Source organism: Carassius auratus, chromosome 50 (assembly GCF_003368295.1).
Source record: "Carassius auratus strain Wakin chromosome 50, ASM336829v1, whole genome shotgun sequence".
NCBI classification, from domain to species: Eukaryota; Metazoa; Chordata; class Actinopteri; order Cypriniformes; family Cyprinidae; genus Carassius; species Carassius auratus.
This window is the reverse complement of record NC_039292.1, coordinates 3,494,985-3,512,985: the sequence shown is the minus strand read 5'-3', so window position 1 is coordinate 3,512,985 and position 18,001 is coordinate 3,494,985. Positions and strand designations below refer to the sequence as shown.

Here is an 18,001-nt window from a genome sequence, read left to right as displayed (position 1 = left end):
ATCACTTCGCTTGTTTGCCAACTGCTGATAAAAACTAACGAAGAAGAATATAAATCATCTTCTTCGTCGTTGTCATTAGGGGCTGGTGGGCTTTTTATTTCACCGCCGTCGCAGCGAGCTCACTGACTAACCGCCTGAAATTAACATTATGGACATAACAATTTTTTTTAAAAGGAACTCGTAACAGCAAACCTCACCGGCCAGAGAGAGATTCAAAAGCAATATATCCCAATGTATCAAATGCTAAGTTATTTCAGGGCATGTTTTACAACTGTTCTCGGCACATTAGTGGGATAAGAAGATAGATTAATTGAGAAATATAGCTGGAGAACAATTAAATACAAAATAGTTTGTAGGCTCTACTGGGTGAATATTTTTTTTTCTGAGTAACCATCATTTTCCCAGATAGTGTATAGATTTTTAGGCATTCTGTTATCTCAAACAGCCTGAAAAATAGTGCATTTAGCTGACATAAATGGGGGGAAAAAATCTCCCCTGCGGAGTACACCCCTGCAGCCCCCTAGGTTTGGGCTAAGCCCCGAATGTTTACATCTTCTGGCTCCGCCCCTGCAACCTACAGTACCTATTTTTCTTTCTCAGGAAAACGTCCCGAAGAATCATTTTGTTGCTGTTGTTGACTGCAGTACCACACATAAGGTCCTGGGGGCGCTGCTCTCACTCAGATTGCTGTTGCCTGGAAAATCATTTTCCGGGCACCTTAAGCATCTGCCTGAAGAAGCTGTTTGAACACAATAGCTGTGAGCAGCATAAACAAACGGCCTCCCGTGACATAACAGCTGTCTGTTTAAATTCATAGGGGTCAGTGCACATCACACGCACCCATAACTGCATTCAGTAAATGGGCGGCCCAGGATTTTCAGCTCCTTCCGCGTGATAAATCAGATTAAAGCTGCGTTCAGGAGATTTTCCAGACAGACGTATGCCTGGATCGATGGTCTTATTCCGACTGGGCTGCATTAACGGATGAGTTATGAGAGATTTCTGCAGACGGCACGGCTATGCAGAGACTAAACCTACAGGATCGGAGTCACTTAACACCTGAGTTTGGGTGTGAGAGTGTGTGTGTGTGTGTGTGTCACTGCTAACAAGCCTCAAGTTTTTAAAGTGAACTTCCTGTCATAACATGGTGACATCTGTATCATTTGAGAATTGTGTCTAATAGGATCCAAAAGTGACTTTTGTGAGTGATTTTACAACAAAACAAACAATCAAAAACAACAACAACAACACACACACACACACACACACACACACACACACATATATATATATATAGACATACATACACACACACACACACACACACACACTTGAAAAAGTGGCTACTAACTGAAATAAATTAAACCTACATAGAAAGAGTTAAAGAAAAGCTAATAAAAATGACAAAAGCACATCACAAATTTTCAAAAACTTTTAAAATGAAAGCTTAAAATACAAATGATAATTTAATATATTATTAATTACTGTTATATTATATTCAATGCACTAAAATAATACTGCTGAATATATATATGAACAAACACGCATTATTATAAAACACATTATTCTTCTATTTATTAGTGTCAAATTTCATAGATCATTCTTTACCCACAAAAGTTGTTAAATTTGCATTTTCTGCAACAATATGTTCATAATATATTCATTTTACTGGCTTAAATGTCCCAAAAAGTCCCAGAGAAACTTCTGACGGCAAATCTGTGGATGTAAAAGTGGCTAGAAGACAAACGAGTTGCGACAGTTGTTTTCTGTAGTACACAGTTTCCGTCTTTCATTCGAAGCCCTCACATCACTCAAGAGAGGGTTAAACTATCATTCTCAAAATTTAACTCAAACCATGTAAACCTGTTTTATTTACTCGCCGAAGCCAATTTCTACTCTCATTTGGTGCTGGATGTCTGCGTTTGTTTCTCTAGCTGATTCTTTGTGACTGGGGAAAATGAGACCGACAGGAATAGAGCCGTCAGCAAGGAGAAAACAAACACCAGAATGGGCATCTTCCAAACCAAATGATTTATTTCACAGTTAATGTTGGAACAGCATGACAAATCTGAGTATTTTGTAAGGCTCGGGACGTCGTGATGAGGGCAGACGCACATTAGGCCTAATCTGACGTCTGAGCGACACTTGATATGATCTACAAGTCCAGTCTGACACAAACTCCATCTGCACACACAACAGATTTCAGTTAGAATAATCCTGCTCTTCTGCTCTCTCTCCATCTCCATCTCGCTTCTTTCCAGTGCTAGAAAGGTCAAAGTGACGCACGCAATCCAACACAATACTCTCTACTCGAGAAACTAATGGCTTGACAAAAAAGACAGATTTTTGATTAATGCGCACATTGTGTCTTATTCTGGCCTGGTCTCGCCTAGCCAGACTTTTGACTAGCAGCATAAACTATTTTGGCCAAGAATCACCCATCTGATTGACCATCTGACCAACATGTCAAGAAATACCACAGTTTGTCATACATGGCACTATTCTAAAGTAGATAAATAATAGGCAGTTGAGAAAACAAAATATGATGCGTCAAATTATAAAACGATAATTAAAACAACAATAATAAAACTAATATGCATATATATGTATATATGAATAGTTTGGGTTTAATGGAGTTTCCGCCAAAATCAGTATTGTATTTTGTAATTTGATGAAAAAGCAATATTAGCAGAGTTATTAGACCATGTTTTCTCCCTTTTTCCCAAACTGCGACAAACACCAGTCTCCCTTTTGTTGCAGAATGCGATATATCCGCTCAACCAATCACAGCGCACCATTCCTTTGAAAACTTTGAAAATAATTTTACAGTGTAGACATCATTTAGAAAACAAAACACAGTGTATAGTTATTCTTGGGGATAGTTTTGGTTGCTGGCTACCAAGCATCTCAAGTTAAATCTTTGGTGTCTTTTAAAGATTTGATGACTGATCAGGCAAATTTGGACCAAAAAAGGGTCTTTCTCAGTAGTTCTCTTTTATTGTATAAACATGACTATGTTTCTAGATGGACTATTACAAAAGCCTGAATAAACCAACTCTGAGAGGTTTCGTAGAGCTGCCAATCAGATTTGAGCTTGTCAGATCAAATGGCTCGGCTCACTTTGGGCTCACACACACAATACACTATGTTGAGATATTTCTCTTTGTATTACTGATGGCATTTCCCAGCCGCATGCTGCAGTGCAGAGACAGCAATAGCTACTTTAAAAGATGTTTCCAGCACAGCACTCATCTCATCTGGAACCAACAAAATCTCATTCTCTTGTTCTGTATTCTCTTGCTATGCTGTAGCAATCATATCTACCCACCCTGATCACACGCACACACAGCGAGTCAAGGACTGTCAGGATTACCAGTATCTAATTTTACAATCACTGGTTCATAGTTGGAGAAAACTTCAAGATATACTGGAAATACACATTTCAGAACTAGTAAAAATAGTCTTTTTAATGAGGGACACGAGTTAATCCAACCAAATGTTCATTTTACTTAATATACACATTTTTTCAATTTATTACATCCTTCATAGATTTATTTTATTAAGGAATAATGTAAATTAAATACCATAATTGAATACCAAAATAGCATTGACAACACTAAACAGAAATGTAAACACAACATAACCTTTTAAAAACTGAGGACAACTATTTATACCCCTTACAAATTCCCATTCCTTCTCAATGATTATTTAATTACATAAGCGGGTAAAACAACCGATAGCCACACCCCAAACACAGTGACCACTCCCACAAAACACAACGCGTAGACAAGACCAGACATATTCACTTTGATTAATTTATTTTGATTTGATTATTATTTCGTAAAATGAACAGAAAAAGGGCAAATAGTAAAAATAGTTTTAGAAATGTAGTCACTGACTGGAAAAACCCCTGAACCAGTTTTAGAGTGACCTGTTTTTTGCCTGTCTCCGTGAGCACCAGTCAGGCTATAGAACATAATATATACAGTTAAAACTATCCATATAAAACAAATCAGCCTTACAACACATGCTGTCAAACTCAGCCTCAACAGTAAAGTGAATTGTTTTGGTAAATCTGTCATGAGGGTCATGAGGTCATTGTTACATAATCAGTCCTCACTGTCTGCCCATGTACATGCAAAATATTGAGATATTAAGAGATTTTACACTTCATGAAACACATTTTCACCCAAACATCAAAGCAAGCAATTCTTTGAGGAATAAGCCTTGCATTCAGACCTTGCAATAATGAATCCCTAGAGCAAAAAAGACTGAAGTCATACATTATTAAACTCCGCTGCATTGAGGTTGTACAGTATTGAGAGTATAAAACGAACTGAAATCTTACAGTACATCATTTCTACTGTAAAATATTACAGTAATAATCAGTACTAAAATCCTACAAAACTAAAACGGTTCAGTTACTGACATTTTATGGCTCGACTGTAGAGTTGCAAATTAGCTGCTCTAATATTTGACAGTATTAAGAGATCTAACTTTAACAAAACTCTACAAACTGAAATATTACAGTACATAAATGTTATTGTATTAGGAAGGAAATATTACAGTAATTAAAAGCCATTGTACTGAAATCATGCAATACTGAAACAGTATAGTACTGTCATTTAACAGTGTTAAGACTATTACTATAATAATATTACAGTATTAAAACACCACAGTATGAAAATCATACATCAAAACTCTGATACTGAAATTAAACAGTGTAGTACTGAAATTTAACAGTGCTAAACTCGACACTACTGACAATTTACTGTACTGAAACTGTAAAGTACTGAAATATTATAGTAATGAAACACTGCTGTACTAAATTTTTACAAAGTTGCATAAATGCAACCCTACAATAGTTACGTAAGTAATGAAATGCATCACTAGTATGAAATTCTCTTTGAATGCAGCATCTGTGTGGAAACCAATAGTATATTTTTATCCTGCGTCTCAATTACGAATTCAGTAAACAGAATTTCTCAGATGAATGCTCAAAAGTGAGATCACTTAGGTTGTTATGAACAAGGCAAATTAAGAAAATTAATGGCAGTATAACATGGATGGACAGCAGAATTTGGATGCAGATCAGCTTGCAGTTTGGCCGAATGTTTGGCGTCTTTTTGTGCCAGTATGGCTCGCCACCATCAAACTACTCGAAGAGAATAAACCAGCACAGGCTATTCTACAGATCAATGACATTACATTATTGCAAAGTGTAAGTATGCATGAGTGTGTGCGTCCTTCTGTACCTCCTAAATTTGTTTATAAATATATTATTGGTACAATGATCCTGCTGTAAATATGAGGAGAGATGGATTTTTTCCCACACATTTTTTCCACACACCTCTCAGACAGATACAGACGCCATAATGGCTTGTACGAAAATAAGATGCAGCATGTAGCTGAAAACATCAGCTGTTTCTCAGGATCGGATCAGCAACACTGAGCTCTCAAATTACAAAATAGATACGTTTCAGCACCTTGAAATTTAACTGTATACATTTATTGGCATAGTTATTGATGCACAGACAGACCTTTTCAGAGTTGAGCGCCTCATCTCTCCCTTGCACGCATGTTTAGGGGACTAATGATGCCTGCAATTAACTGTAATTTGCTCCTTGAAGATCAGGCAGGTATAAGTCCTATTAAGAGACCAGAAACATTACAAGCCGGCTTTGATGTAATGGACAGTTATTTAAATTTATAGGGATGGGCATTCATCATCTGGAGGAGTGTCGTCTAAACTAACGCAGTCAGTGTCAAGGGCTCTACTGATTATTAATGGTAGCCATCTAGTACTGTTGCACCATATAGAATGGGATGCATATGCAAAGTGTCCAAAAAACACTTCTCTACACACAGTAGTGCACTACTTGACATTCACTATATGGGGAAGAGTAAACGAGCTTGCTTGTTGTTGTCACTTAGACCAGGGAATGTTTTTTTTTTTTTAACTTTCAATACTTAATATTTACCAATTGCTAAAACATAATATTATAATATTTTAAAGATTAGAAATCAGTGAATATTTTATTTTTAAAACGTAAAAAAAATCTACATATAGGTCTAATTTGATTAAAAATATAAATTTAATATAATTTAAAAAATAAAATAATATTACAAAAATAGTTGTCAATAAAAAAAATCACATAATATTTAAATAATTTGCTTTAGTATAAAGGCAATATAAAAAGCAATAATATTATTCTGCTATTCTCCGTTCGTCTATATTATTAATCACACTAATAATTTTCTGAATACTAATATATATATATATATATATATATATATATATATATATATATATATATATATATATATATATATATATAAAATAGGGGATCATCATATTTTTGGATCCTTGTCATAATTTTTTTTTAAAAAGCCTTGACCACTGCTTTTTATATTTATATTTTTAAATCCATATTTGGCTATGTCATGTCAATCCTTAAGAGAGGGATCACATTTAAGCTCAAAGCAAATCTTAGAAACCGATCTGTAGGCTGGATCTAAGGATAAATTACTAACACTTGAGGGGTTGTCTGAGATTATCTCATAGTTTGAAACCCCTTTCCATTGGGAAAACGACACTGGTAAACACTGTTGTGGAAATAAACAGAAAATCTTTACCAACAGGTTGTTTTACACAGGGACAGGGAAGCAGCTGCAGGTCAGGAAGAAAAACAAAAAACAAAGCTCTCAAAAATGTGTTTCGAAGGGATCATGGGGTTACTTGATTGATTTCCTTTAGGTAGATCCTCCCAATTTATCCCAACAGACAAACTCAGTCTAAAGACAATTTAATTAAGAGGCAGATGGCAGCAGGGGAGATAATCCTGCAGAGTTTGATGTAATTCAGACATGATTAAAAACCCATCGCTGCATTCCCCAAATGGAACGACGGCCTCACTTTGACCACACCGAGGGTGTGAATCACAGATTTACCCACAGGCCCCTCCTGTGGCTGCACTAATCAGCTGGACTCATCTGGAATTACCACTCGAATTTTCCATAAGAAAGTCAATGTTCCCTTGTGACCTGAGGCGGTACCTGGGAATTCGGTTTCTACACAATAGAGCTGTTGTAGGCAAATGTAATCACGTATCTGCTTGAATAATGGTGTGCTATTTCTTTGGATTCATTTACACTGCCATAATGTCCGTATGATTAGCAGCATCACACGTAGAGTCTATTTTCAGACAGGATATTTATAAAGCCTGGATATTTAAAGCAGTCACAGGATGGTTTGGATTCATCCCAGATTTATAATCATTTCTGAAAATCTAGAACCTACGAAACTACAAACTGTTTGTCACCATATTTATTGTTGGATTACTGACAGTGGTGATTTGTAACCTAATTCAATTCAGAATGAATTTTAGCATTTAAGTGCTTCATGTTGACAACCAACAAGAGTGTTTTGCATTTTACATCAGCAAAAATTATGCACAGTTTGGCATATTAAATCAGCTAGTCTGAATGTGGCACATCAGGGATGAAAAATCGCATTATTGATTAACATCTAAATTGTTTCACCTATAAATCATTGAGATTAAATGGAGAGCAAACATTTGTCTCCTGATCATCCTCAGATTTTTTTTATTTTCTCAGAAAAATGCCCCAATAAGTTTGAGAAGAGATCTCAACAACTGCTCAGAATATGTTCCAATGAATCAGGAATTACTGCTTTCATTTTATTAATTTGTTTCCACAAATGTGGCCACAAATTGCAAATCAATCCCAAGATTTAGGATTGTACAATGTATAGCCTGAATGCACAAGTCGCTTTGGATAAAAGCGTTTTCTAAAATGCAAAAATGTAAATTGTAAATGTAATTCAATCTCTCGTTTTGTAAAATGTAGTCATTTTGTAGTAAATTGTTCCCTTCACTAAAACAAGGGAACAAATCAGTACAAATCAGTGGCCATGATTTACTTAAATGATTGAATACTTAATTCGTGGCCGGGATTTAACTAAAACAAGGGAACTAATTCTTAATTCATGACCACAATTTACTAAAACGAGGGACACACACACACACACACACACACACACACATACATTATATATAGATAAAATCCCCTGCACATTTCTAAAGAATGAGGAAAAACAGTTGACACATCAATGAAACAAAAATGATAACTCCAAGTTTCTCAGACTCCAAAAGAGCATTTTCATTTAGTTTTCTCGCGTAACTCTGGTCACCAGTTTCCTGTTCCAAGCTCACATTACCGCCCTCCAGACTCATGTATGTGTGGCATAATCTCCAAACTCTTTCCGTTCCCCTCACCACCAGCTACAAATCTCCTTCCCAGCAGCCCCCTCACCGCCTGAGAAATGTCTTCACACTGCCGCCTCTCAGAGGGAGAAGACTGACCTTGACGACAAGTTCCTCCTCTTAAACGCAGATTACACCAAATCTTTCTCCAGCACACATGCTTCCAGAAATCCATTTTTCCACCTCTGATGGTTTTATATCTCAGCGGAAGCTATTCAACAGCACAGGACACTCAGATTACAGTCAAATATACTGTGAGGCAGCATAAACACTTCTTTATCTAATTAAGCATGCATGGATCCATGAACATGAATATTCAAATGTTTATATGAATATTCACAAAGTACCGTTCAGTTTCTCAACTTTTACTCTTTTTTTCTCCTTTCTTCCGTCGCACACACTATAATCACATGCATAAACAGAGGAGAGTGGGGTGTCTTTTGCTAGAGTTTTCTAACAATTACAATCAGCTCTTTCAGCAGAGACGTGCAACGGTTCCCAGCATGTGTTTGCAACCCTGTATGTGTTAGGGTTTGAAATGAAATTGTCTGATCTCATTTTGCGCTGATTGTAGGTGAGCAGTGAAGTTCAGCTGTCAGAAAAAGCAGATATTTTAATAAATCACAGAAGAGTCACTGAACAGTAACCATCTGCCCATGTATGAATATTACCAGTTGATCCTGACAAGGCTATATACATATTACTGACAGTCACATTAGCCCTACTCTTACATGAAGTCTGGTCTGTTTATTTGCTCCAAGAACCACCCACTTGACTGGTAACACAACCAATCACAGAAATTTATTTTATATATATATATATATATATATATACAATATCTATGGATTGTTAAATCTGAAAACTGGACATAGAAAATTGAATACACAGTGTCAATTACATGAACTTCAAACATGGTTGTTTAATGGATCGTTGAATGTTTGGTTGGATGGATGGATGGATGGATGGATGGGTGCTTGGATGGTTGGTTAGTTGGATGGATGGATGGACTGACAGATAAATGGATGGATTGTTGGTTGCATGGATGGATGAATGGTTGGTTGGATGTATGATTGTTTGGATGGATAGACGGACGAATGGTTGGTTGGATGGATAGATGGACGAATGGTTGGTTGGATGGATGGATAGATAATGGATGGAAGGTTGGTTGGATGGATGGACAAATGGTTGGGTAGAGGGACAGATGGATCGATGGACAGATGGGTAGACAAGTGGTTGCATGAATGGATGGAAGGATGGATGAATGGTTGGTTGGATGGATGGTAGGATGTATGATTGTTTGGATGGATAGATGGATGAATGGTTGGTTGGATGGACGGTTGGATGTATGATTGTTTGGATGGATAGATGGACGAATGGTTGGTTGGTTGGATGGATGGATAGATGATGGATGGAAGGTTGGTTGGATGGATGGCCAAATGGTTGGTTAGAGGGACAGATGGATCGATGGATGGATGGAGAGACAAGTGGTTGCATGAATGGATGGAAGGATGGATGAATGGTTGGTTGGATGGACGGTAGCATGATGGATAGATAGATATATATAATGCAGTTGTAATTTTTTCTAACAAAAACAGAATGAAAAATGTTGCAGAAACTGTGTTACATTACCATGTTTTTTTTGCGTTAATAATTTCACTGTATTCGTGCTGTATGCTCAATATAATTTCAATATAAAAGTCAGTCAATATTTTTTTAATCATTAGTAACATTTTTACAGTACTGCACTATAAGATTATTACTAAAACATATAATAAATAAAATGAATTTTTTTTGTCCTGTTAAGTTTATATGGCAAAGTAACAATCACAAAAATGATTTATTATACTTCATGATGTTTTATATTATTTTTGTTGTATTTCTTTAACCTGAACTCTTGTAGCTTGTAGTGTTTAGCGTAAATTTAACTGGATGTTGTCATGGTGTGCGATCTGACAGGAAAGAGCAGAGAGAAAATGGAGCTCCTTAGAACCTCCACAAGACTCTGAGCAGCAAAAAACATCTTTCAAAAGAGGACAGAGAGAGAGAGAGAGAGAGAAAGAGAGAGAGAGAGAGAGAGAGAGAGAGAGAGAGAGAGAGAGAGAGAGAGCATGGCTCAAGCATCTCATCTCACTCTCAGACAGAAATTGAGCTCCGATCTTTTCCCCAGTTTTTTTTTTTTCAAGGAAGAGATTCATACATGCAGAATCTAGCGTATCGTTTGTCTTCAGTGATGCGAAATGCCGTCCGTCAGTTTAACTGCATCCTGGTTTCCTCTCCGTACAGTCACGATAAATGATGGAGAACAGAAGCCAGATGAGGAAAAAAGACAGAGAGAGAGGGAGGGCTGTAATGTTTTCGCACAGATATGGCTTTCAAATACTGGCTTATGGGTTGGAATTCATGCGCTATCATTCAAAATGACAAACCAAAATAATACAAGGATCATTTATCCCACTGCTCCAGACAGATCCTTTTTAACCTCATGGTTTCTACCAGCTACAGAAGTGCAAAAACAGCCCAGCATGGAAATAGCCATTACAGCATGTTGGAACTAAAAGACTCAGAGTCCATCAAATAAAACTCAAACAGTCCTGCATAGCCAGACTTTTGACTATCAGCATAAATACTAGCCCACACCATAACTCATTCTAGCCACAAAAAGTTGCCACCGGAACACAAATTCACAACAAAATTGACACTTTACACAATTAATTGCAAAATATGAATGGCAATTACAAGGTTATTCTCTTCCTTGACTTTATGTAAAATTTGATATATGCCGTAGCAGCTAATCTACAATTTTTTGGGCAATATTTTTGTACACTAATGTTTTAGGTATACAACAAAATGCTTTTTGAAAAATAAATATACTTAAATGTATTTGAAACACAATTATTTCATGCTAAGTATACTACAATTACATTTACGTATTTATGTACTTAATAAAAAATACCCTGCAATTGTTCTTTTAGTATACTAAACTGGTATACTTAAAGTCTGCTAAATTGGGAGAACTTATTTTTTACTTAATGCACTTTAATTTTGCAAAAGTATTGCTGAAGTCCAACTAAATATATACTGAAGTACATCTGACTGTGCTCAAATGGAACGACTGCAAGTATACTTAGGTGCACATTAAATATCTTGCATTTAAAGAACGAGATGTTATTCAAAGATCATACAGTGACATTAAAACACATTTTAGGCTTAATATTAAGAAATGTGCATTGCGCACAAACAGTACTCGAAGTTTAATTATAATTTATATACTATATCAGTAAGTCTTGAGCGATATGTCAGTAATATGTTAATAGACTTGAACTATACTTAGTATGAAATAAAGGGTATGCTTGGTATTAGACAGCTAGATCAACATTATAACAGTTTTGACAACAATATTGAGAAAACAGGTGAGCCAATATAATGTCCATATGCATACTACAATTCAATGATATCAAACGAGATGTACACAAGTTGCAACCCAAATGATGCATTATACTGTGTACTTATGCACAACGTATGTATATGCATAGTGCAATTAAATGATAGAATCAGTACTTTCTGAATGGAAATGAATACACAAATGACAAAATTGATTTATTATTTATCAACAAAAATATCTGAAGAATTCAGAACTGAAAAACTGCCTCAAACAATCCCACAATCCTCTCAAACTCCAGCTCATTTGAACCAACCCAGTACCTTGTAAACAGGACAAACCACTAAAACCCTGAAAACCCCGAATTACATAAAGCCAGCCAATCAGATTACAGCTCACCAGGCGTGTCATCTGAAGCGGATACATGTCAGTGGGCATGTTTGTTCTGCTCCGACTGGGTTTGTGGGTGCGCACACATTTTGACGTCTCCAGGTGGCCCTGAAAGGTTCAGACGAACCCCTGTAAACTCTTATTGAAGCTGCTGTCTGTCAGATATTCAGACAGTGCTCACAGACTGTCAACGTGGCACCTCTTTTATTCCGAAATCAGCTCTATTTCTTTTCTGGCACATTGGCTTTAATATGATTTAAAGTGTAGCTGCAGGAGACGGCAGTATACTGAGGAAAAATACTGTGCCGGCACTTACATAACATCACAGAAACACAAATCACTCACTCTGTAGGTGAGGCTGAGTTGTACTCACAGGCAGTAAACGCTTCTCTGCTCTTTAGGATGGAAATTGCTGGTTCACAGGGAATCTTGCAGGAGATGGAGACACGTTCTCTCCAGCGTCCACATTCCCCTGTCTTAATGTCTCCTCAGTGGAAAATCCCAGGACGGATGAACCTGCAATGAGAAAAACAAAGCAGAAGAGAATATTTTAGGACTTATGCTACAATATGTCATCATTTGAGTGCACTTCATTGGATTGAATTGTCTTCTATATATTTCATTTATTAGCCGCGTTCACTAAGCCAACCATCACTATTGGTACTATTACTCAAACTGAGGGTTAGGGATTTGAACAAATGCCAATACGAAGTACTGAAATTTGAAACATATCTCATCCTGCACGCTACAGAAATGAACGATATCTCAAATTAAAGGCGTGCTATTACTTTCATAAGTTATTGGACTAGGGTTTTCCTTCAACTATGGTCAGTTTTGCTCCTGTGGAATTTTAGACGAAGTCTTGAAACAAAATGTTCATACTCTCACTAGTGTGCTAACTAAAATGTCCTACAGTATATCTCAATGCTTTAAATCTAATTTCACCACAGCGCTATTTCCACCGAATCTCAGAAAGAGGTCTTTGCCTATTTCACAGCATTAAATTATATATTAGACAAAATTACAGCTTAACTGGTAATGAAGCACAATAAACATTAATCACAAGTCATATTTACTTTGATTTAGTGACATTTACCTTGATTTTACATCACGTCTTATATTTCAGCTCAAGCTTAATTGGGGCAAAATTCTTGATGTGGAAATGACAAATGAGGGACAATTTTTCATTTTTTATTTAGATTTATCAACATAAAAATGTGTATTTTAATAGGTTTTCATGTACAAATATAAACGATTACATTCAAGATCTAATATCTGAGAGTGAAACAACTTAATAAACAGATTTTTTTACTTCTTTAAAAAAAAAAAAAAATCTGACCCAAAGTTGAAGAAGCATGATTTGTACGTGAAGGGTGATAAAACATGACAAAAAATTACCATGGACTTGCTTTAAAGCAAAGTCTCAAACTGTATCTAGAGAGCAGAATGTCAGAGAATTTAAAGCCTTAGCAATCACACATACCACCCTAGCAACCACAGAGACCACCCTAGCAACTGCACAGCAACATGTTAAAACCCCCTTGGAGCATTTTAGCAACATATTAGTGACCCAAACAATCTTTTTTTGTTGTAGAGAAAGCAGTCATAATAAAGTCCCACAAGAAATATTTCTGCATCAAGCCTTTATTAACGCATCGGTCACGTATATTTTAAATTAAGCTCAATTACATGAATCCTCACATGGCTGCATCAGCTGTGACCGTTTCTCAAGGTTTAACAGCTCTCTGTATATTTGAAATGAGACCCAGTATTATAACTCATAACCTTTCCGTTTGATTGGGTCTGCTGTAAGCGTCCACTGTTACTGATTGCCTCCGCTGGGAGGGTCGCTTTGTCTCCTCTTGGCCACACGATTAGAGTTTCCCCCTCTCTGATTGGTCGCGAGGTGCGTAATACAGAAGTCACCATCTCCAGTGAATTTCCCGCTGCGGCTTTATCTCCAGCTGAATCCCTCTAGCACACATAATCAAATCCACTTCCTGCATTACAGCTGCCTGCAATGTGCGTTTTTTAAATAGCCCTGAATGTGCAGAATTTATATAATGCGAAGGCTTATTTATTACAAATATCATTATGTTCTCCATTGTGGTTTAACTTCACAAGACAAAAATGGAAAATTCCACTAGTGTATTCGCAATCTATCTAAGGTTACACTAGGGTTACAGCTCCCCCAAATGACAATTTAATATTTAAATGAGGTTTCTGTGAAACTAAAACACCCATTTAGCTTCACAAGCAAGAGGTCAAATTCATGGTAAGTTCAATAGGGTATCAATATTTCACCCTCAGCAGCACGAATGAAAGAAAATCTCATTGTAATGCTGAACAATACAGCTTTCTTTTAGAAAATATAGAGCTGTTACACAAAATGCTCTCTAAACAGTAAACTTAATAAAAATGCATGCTGCTTTCAAGCAGAAAACTATAGTAGCAAGCCAGACTCTATAACTAAGTCATATATGATAACAAAAGCAGGACTGGATTGACCATATGGGCATTTGGGAACATATCACATGTTGCCCACCATGTTCAAGGGGGCAACATGCAAGGCCAGAAAGATGCAAAACATTGATAAACGATGAATAAACGCAGCTTGGAGTAAACCTAATGGCTCACATTTTTGGGATGGTGAGTTTTCAGTTATTAAATTGCTGAGCTACAAAATTAATATGAACACAGTTTGAGATCTCTTCTAAACCTCTAGAAGCCATTATAAGATTATAAAGTGATTTTGTTTATTTTTTTTTTTAAATAAAAATATATTTTAAATCTGACAATTAATTTAGGATAAATGCTAAATTTGATATATATATATATATATATATATATACACAAACACACATTTTGCATTAATCTTCTAGCTATATATCTGTCTATCTATATTAGAAACAACTGAAATATTAAAAAGGTATTTTCTCTTTCACCTGAAGACTAATTTGATTCTCTTTGAAAAGGAGTGTGAAAATTACTGTTCTGTTTTGAGTCCAGTTAAAAAAGGCTTTTGATTTGCCATCAGACCTTGGAGGCTGACAAAATACTTTCTTTTTAAAGAAACAATTCTGCACAAAGCCATTTATGACTGAAGGTTCCGGCCCCGAAAGTATCCTGTTCTCCATATCCTGATGCGGAAACGAACCTGTGACCCGCAATAAGATCAAAGAAGCAATTGCGGACTCATAAATGTACTTGTCTGCCGTGTCGAAAAGTCGAGTGGCATGCTAAGAGCCAAACCATGATCTCTGGATATTGGTAAAGCCATCAAATGGAAGACTAATTAATGAGCTTTTGAGTTGTTGCTCGACTTGACATGAATCCTCACGGGGAAAGGAGTTTAATCTAATGCTGAGATAAGTCATAAACATTCTTACAGACGGAAGATGCTCTCTGATCAGTCGGCACAGAGACGATTAAACGCATCAGGATATCAGATGTTTTAGGAGTTGGAAATGAAAGCTCTTGAGTTCTTGTTAGTCAGAATGCATGTGTGGCCCAATAACTTTGCGTAACGAAGACCAAAGGTCATGGAATAACTTTAGCTATAGAAGATGAGTAGAAATATTTTTAGTTTTTTTCCTATACGACTTAAGAATTGAAGGAATAGTTCACCCAAAAATGAAAATTTGTGGAAAATCTACTCACCATTAGGTCACCCAAGAGGTAGACTGAGTTTGTTCCTTTATCCTTTACATAATTAGAGAAATGTAGCATTACATCACTTGCTCATCAAGTGGATCCTCTGCAGTGAATGGTTGCTGTCAGAATGTTAGTCCAAACAGCTGATAAAAACATCACAATAATCCACAAGTAATCCACACCACCCCAGTCCATCAGTTAACATCTTGAGAAGTGAAAAGCTGCATGTTTGTAAGAAACAAATCCATCAAGACGTTTTCAATTTTAGCTGTGGTTAGGCAAAATTATAGAAAAGGTAGTTTTTAATCAGCTGAACAAATACTTAAACTCAAATGGATACCTGGACAATTTTCAATCTGGTTTCTGACCGCATCACAGCACAGAGACAGCACTCATTAAGATAATAAATGATATTCGCTTAAATTGTGACTCTGGCAAAGTATCGGTGCTGGTATTGCTAGACCTCAGTGCTGCGTTTGACACTGTCGATCATAACATACTACTAGAGAGACTGGAAAAATGGGTCGGGCTTTCTGGGATGGTACTCAAATGGTTCAGATCATACTTAGAAGGGAGAGGCTATTATGTGAGTCTAGGAGAGCATAAGTCTAAGTGGACGTCCATGACATGCGGTGTCCCACAAGGGTCAATTCTTGCACCGCTCTTGTTTAGCCTGTATATGCTTCCACTAAGTCAAATAATGAGAAAGAACCAAATTGCCTACCACAGCTATGCTGATGATACCCAGATTTACCTAGCCTTATCTCCAAATGACTACAGCCCCACTGAGTCCCTCTGCCAATGCATTGATGAAATTAATAGTTGGATGTGCCAGAACTTTCTTCAGTTAAACAAGGAAAAAACTGAAGTCATTGCATTTGGAAATAAAGATGAAGTGTTCAAGGTGAATGCATACCTTGACTCTAGGGGTCAAACAACTAAAAATCAAGTCAGGAATCTTGGTGTGATTCTGGAGACGGACCTTAGTTTCAGTAGTCATGTCAAAGCAGTAACTAAATCAGCATACTATCTTCTCAAAAACATTGCAAGAATTAGATGTTTTGTTTCCAGTCAAGACTTGGAGAAACTTGTTCATGCCTTTATCACCAGCAGGGTGGACTATTGTAATGGGCTCCTCACCGGCCTTCCCAAAAAGACCATTAGACAGCTGCAGCTCATCCAGAACACTGCTGCAAGGATTCTGACTAGAACCAGAAAATCTGAGCATATCACACCAGTCCTCAGGTCCTTACACTGGCTTCCAGTTACATTTAGGATTGATTTTAAAGTACTTTTACTCGTATATAAGTCACTAAATGACCTAGGACCGAAATATATTGCAGATATGCTCACTGAATATAAACCTAACAGACCACTTAGATCACTAGGATCGAGTCAGTTAGAAATACCAAGGGTTCACACAAAACAAGGGAAGTCCGCCTTTAGTTACTAAGCTGCCCGCAGTTGGAATCAGCTTCCAGAAGAGATCAGATGTGCTAAAACACTAGTCACATTTAAATCTAAACTCAAAACGCATCTTTTTAGCTGTGCATTTATTGAATGAGCACTGTGCAATGTCCGAACTGACTGCACTATATTTTCACTGTTTTATTTTATTTTATTTTTTATGTAAAATCATTTTCTAACTGTTTTTAAATGTTTTAATCATTTTAAAAGTTTTAAAATTGCTTGTTTTATTTTTGTTATTTTTCTTCATGATTATTTTACTTTCTTTTATGTAAAGCACTTTGAATTACCATTGTGTACGAAATGTGCTATATAAATAAACTTGCCTTGCCTAAAAGTTCTTTATCCATAATAATGCTTTTTCTGGTGAAAAAATCATCTCTTGTGAATCAGGAGAGAAATATGCACAGATCAAGCACCATTTACAAGCAAAAATGGTTCTAAACAAATAAGTGGGTGGATTTTGATTTTGAGGACAACAGGGCATGGTCTTTTTCACTTGTGCAAGTGTTATAGATCATGGACTGGTATTTTGGCCAGAACAGTTTAGAGTTAAAATGTCTTAATGATGGATTTGTTTGTTATAAACCTAGTTTTTAACTGCAGAAGATGTTAACTGATGGACTGGGGTGGTGTGGATTACTTGTGGATTAATGTGATGTTTTTATCAGCTGTTTGGACTCTCATTCTGACGGCACCCATTCACTGCAGAAGATCCGCTGGTGAGCAAGTGATGTGATGCTACATTTCTCCAAATCTGTTCCGACATAGATGAGCTGAGGGTGAGTATAAATTAACTGCAAATGCTCAAGGATTCCTTTAAATT

The 18,001-nt window shown here is 36.6% G+C and overlaps 1 protein-coding gene across 1 annotated transcript in view; it reads right to left on the bottom strand.

Annotated features, from left to right (window-relative positions):
• Positions 1-18,001, bottom strand: part of LOC113066673 (leucine-rich repeat and immunoglobulin-like domain-containing nogo receptor-interacting protein 1) — a 69,767-nt gene that overhangs the window by 21,381 nt on the left and 30,385 nt on the right. Inside the window, exon 3 of the mRNA XM_026238621.1 lies at positions 12,428-12,570. The gene's annotated coding sequence lies outside the window, so the exon portion shown is untranslated. The remainder of the gene's footprint in view (positions 1-12,427; positions 12,571-18,001) is intronic.